Raw genomic sequence first — 5063 nt, forward strand, 5'->3', positions numbered from 1 at the left:
GGAATACACATTCTGATGACAAAGCAGAGTTCTCCATTTTTGAGAGTTTGGAAAAAACTTTTAATTTTCTTTAACCTGCATACATCCACTACCCCAACCCTCCTCATAATTAGAAAATACAGGAGACAAGTTTTTAAAACATAATAAAATATATGTGCATATGTACACACATATATGTATACATATACACACACACAAATTAACAGTAATTAACCAGAACTCTGAGAATTTTTGTTTTACTTAGACCTATAGATGTGTAAAATTTGAGGAATGATTGATTACTTTGAAGGGAAAGGACCGTACCCCAACTACAATAGCTTGGACTAAAGCCAAGGGGGTGTGAATAACATATCTAGAGGGGACATGTTCAGAAGATGAACTGGAGAAATCAAGCGATCCCAGAACACAGGTCACACACCTCTATGTGGAAGAACCAGCTGTGAGTTCTAGCTTAGCCCAGCTTACTCCTAGCACTTCTTGGGCTTAAAACACAACCACACATGGAGATTCACATGGCATCTGTTGAGAGAGCTCAAAGTTACTCAATGTACACCTAAGAATGTTAAGTCTGAATTCCTACCTATTTGTGTCCAGGGCATGTATCCAGGGGATCCCCTGACCCCAAAACCCAAGGACCCCCTTCCCAGCCCCTCCAGCCTGCTGTAAGCCTGAGCGGTAACACAGTGACCCAACTAGGAAGAACGAGGACCAAGCACCGGGAGTGGCAGGTCCCCACCCCAGTCCCATGCCTCACTTCTCTCACTCCGGATTTCTAAGCAGTTCCAAAACTACACATAGAGGAGGGAGGGGGCATAGTTATTTTGCCAACCCAGCTCCTACCTAGACACTCACTTTGGGTAGTTTGGGGAAGTCAACTTGAAACAAAAGCAGCACTTTCTCTGGATCCCAAAAGCAAGCCAGTGATTTCCTCCTCCCTTCATGGCATCCTCTGGCAACCTTCTTCCACTATTTCCTTTTGCTCAATTTTCAGCTAAACTTTCAAAACACTTCCCTATGAAACTGAAAATACATTTTGAAGAAAGTCTTTGGGTTCTGGTGTAAGGACTGGGGCAAGGGCTCTCCCGCGGGTCTAAGGGCAGTTCTGACTCCAGCCATTACATTTGCTGTCCTTGGAGGGTGCTGTAGGTCAAGGCTGGCTGTGAGTTCATCACACGTCCCCTTGGATGGGATGCCATTGACGGGATAGAAGCACCTGACATTGGCCCCTAAGATCTCCTTTTAATGGAGATTCCATTCTTCCTGATACTTTAATACTCCTCTCTGGTAGCTAGTCCTTGGTTAGGAATTTTGTCTCTAACTCCACTGCAAATGATCAGAATGGATTATTTCCAGCCATGTGGCTACTGGGCTGCCCAGGATTGGAGGGAAGGAACTGAAATATAAGAATCGAGAGAGTCAAATTTTGCCAACTTCACAATATGAGAATGGGTGCCTCGGTCTCCCTACCTGCACACAAAGTATAAGACAGTTATTGAGTTAAGGAGAAAGACTAAACATTCCTCATTTTAGCCCTTGCTCTGACTCAGTAATTTCTACCTAGTGTTTCAATATCATGGGAATTCTATAGACAAGGGGTCAGGCAAACCACAGCCACAGGACAGAACCCTGCACATCGCCTATTTCTATAAATAAAACTTTACTGGAACACAGCCATGCCCATTTGCTTTTGTATTGCCCATGGCTGCTTTTGAAATATAACAGCAGAATTGAGTCACTGCAATAGAGATGGTGTGGCCAGAAAAGCCTGAAATATTTACTATCTCACCCTCTACAGAAAAGTCGGCTGAGCCCTGCCCCAGATGATGATGATGACGATGGCAACTCACACACCCCAGTGCTTCCATGTGCCTGGCATTGTTCTAGGTGCGTAGCATATAATATCTCATTTAATCCTCATGACAAACCTTGAGATTATCTGATGAAATTACATCAACTCATAGATATGAAAACAGAGACAGAGAAAGAAAGTTCAGGAAACTTCTCCAATGTTCCCAATTTAATAGAGGCTGGGACTCAGCCCAGGGTCCTTTGGGTCCAGGAACCATGCTCTTAATGGCTGCGCTATGCTGTTTGAAAGTTCCATCAGGCATTGATCTCATACTCGCCAGGGAGGAATTCCACTGACATTCATTTCATACTCCCCAAGCTGCCTTCAGATGCCTAATTCAGTCCCCAGATACCTCCATAAATAACAGGAAGGGACATCCTGCTATAATTAACAAATGGGCACTTTGGAATGAGAACGGTTTGAATGAGCCGACCCTTGGGAGTCTGAACATCTTTGATCACCAACAAAATTGCATTTCTGGCCTCAGTCCGAGAAGGCCCCAGTGGTTTCACTCACACTTGGCCTAAGTGAGGTATTTCCTGAGACACCATTAGGCCCTCCAGCATGTGCTACCTCCCTCTTCCTGGGGCTCTTCAAACCACAGTCCTGGGATGACCTCACTTCCCAAGATTTCCACTAAGTTTTGACTTAGTGAGCCCATTGCAGCCATGGTAAGGCAAAGTCCTTCCAGAACTAACCTCATTTTATCTGTTGGCCTCAACTGGATGTTACAATAACCTCTATTTTTTTTTTCTTTTTGAGACAGGGTCTCGCTCTTGTCACCTAGGCTGGCATGCAACGGCACGATCTTGGCTCACTGCAACCTCCTCCTCCTGGGTTCAAGCAATTCTCCTACCTCAGCCTCCCAAGTAGCTGGGATTACAGGTGCCCGCCACCATGCCTGGCTAATTTTTGTATGTTTCGTAGAGATGGGGTTTCACCATATTGGCCAGGCTGGTCTTGAACTCCTGACTTCAGGTGATCTGCCCACCTCAGCCTCCCAAAGTGTTGGGATTATAGGCATGAGCCACTGTGGCTGGCCAACAATAACCTCTAGCACATTAAATTCCTCCACTGAGAGAAGAAATCACAATCTATTTATTTAAGCTCCTTGGCTTTGGTAAAACATGAATATTTCCAACCTGGAAGTGTTTCCTGAAGGATACCAGCCAACTAGCCATCAACAGCGGCTTTCAAAGCACCGGCTGGTGTCAATGTCCAACAAGAGGACGGCTTCTGAAAACAAGGCCATTTGACAAGACATTTGGGAAGTGTTCGTGCATCCTGATCCAACAGGCTGCTGGCTTCCTTCGCTGTTGGCCCGTGTCCCAGTTTTGCGCTTGACTTAAAAAGATTGAAATAGTCCCACTCATCCACACACACCGAGGAAGACCTGTTGCGGCTGTTGGATCTACCGGAAGTGATGTACTGTCTCCCCTCCCCCATGTTAAGAGTCAGGGAGGGATGTATGAGTGACCTTTGACATCTGTGGGCCTGCTGCTGTCAAGACAGGCCATCGTCTTAGTTCTCAGTGGAACAGGCATTAGGGTCTGAAATGCCCTCTGTAGGGGTCATAACCAACTTAACGATCTTAGATGGAAAACGGTTTTTAGATACAAAACCTTCCTGGAGTATTTCAGTCTTAAAATGAATCCTTATGAAGAGCTGGAACAGAAATTGTAAAGGCTCTAACTCAAATGCTCTGTTTTGCAAACCAGAAACAGGAAATTCAGCAATGTCAAGTGATGTACGTCTAAGATCACACAGTGATCTCTAATATAGCTAGAGAAACCCAGTCTAGTTACCTACACAGAAAATGAACATATGCATTTGGTAAAACAAATTCAATGAAAAGTAGTACCATGCCCATCCCAGAACCCTTGTTCTCCTCCCCAGAGAGAGGCACACTTAACATTCTTTTATGTGTCCTTTCAGAAATATTCAAGACTGATGTAGTTTCGGTGAATAAAGTATAAACTTCTCTTCCACAAATGACCCAGGACATGTGATCATTGTGGTTCTAGCACCAGATCATCTCCACTTATAAAAGTTGACCCAAACACAAGCAGCTCTGTTTGTATCGGTCAGACACTGCTGGGGCCCACACCCATTCTGCACATTTATTCATCCACCAGGTCTTTCATGGGTGCTGGACACTCTCCCCAGTCATGCCTGTCTGCAGAACAAGGGTTCCAGCTGGCAGTACACATGCTGCCCACGTAAAATTGGCCTCAATGGGCTTACACAATAAAACCCTGAGTCCCAGCAGTCACGAAGGGCATTTAGTGATGCTGCCAGTCAGGGTGTGTCCTGGCATTCGATATTTCACCAAATTAGAGAAGATCCTTTTTTGCTTGGACACAATTCAGGAAATAATTTCCCCTGCCAAAAGGCATTGAAAATATCTCTCCCTTGACTGCAGCAAGCCCTCAGAAGCAAGACCCAGTGTCCCGGCACCGGGGAGAGTGCAGAGTCTGCAGCCATCGCCAGAAGACCTTGCTGGGTTCACAGAGCAGGAGCCAGAGTTCCACAGAGCTGGACAAGACACCATCCTCCGCCACCCACTGACAAACGCCGCACTAGCAACTGCCACCTCACCATTTAACTGGCTCCCAGACGATGAATGCAAACTGAGCTGTTTTAAGTTAAACTCGCCTCTTTCCATGGCCCGATGTGGGTGGGAGCTCTGCTCTTGGAAACTCACTTCATGCAATTAAAAAAATGTCAGCACTGATAACTCAAATAAATAACAACACGCATCCATGCCTTTACTACTATTTAACTCAAACCCAGTTTTTTTTTTTTTTATTGTAACTTTTATTTTATCAAACTCAATTTAAAAGCAACCTAATAAATGTTTCTTTGGCAGGACTTTTCTGCCCAGGTTGGACATACTGAGGTATCTTTTAAATCCAGTGACTTCTGGACTAAAGCCACATGCTTCATCTTTTTAAATATTTTCCTGTTGGAAACATATTCGTTTTCATTAATTTAAGAACCCTGACTATGAGATCACATTCAAAATTCAGGTCAGCTGCCTCAAAAATTTTCGCTGCTATTTGAAGTTACCAAAAAACAACAAGAAGAGGCCGGGCGCGGTGGCTCAAGCCTGTAATCCCAGCACTTTGGGAGGCCGAGACGGGCGGATCACGAGGTCAGGAGTTCGAGACCATCCTGGCTAACACGGTGAAACCCCGTCTCTACTAAAAAATAC

The sequence above is a fragment of the Theropithecus gelada genome, chromosome 13 (assembly GCF_003255815.1).
Source record: "Theropithecus gelada isolate Dixy chromosome 13, Tgel_1.0, whole genome shotgun sequence".
NCBI lineage: Eukaryota > Metazoa > Chordata > Mammalia > Primates > Cercopithecidae > Theropithecus > Theropithecus gelada.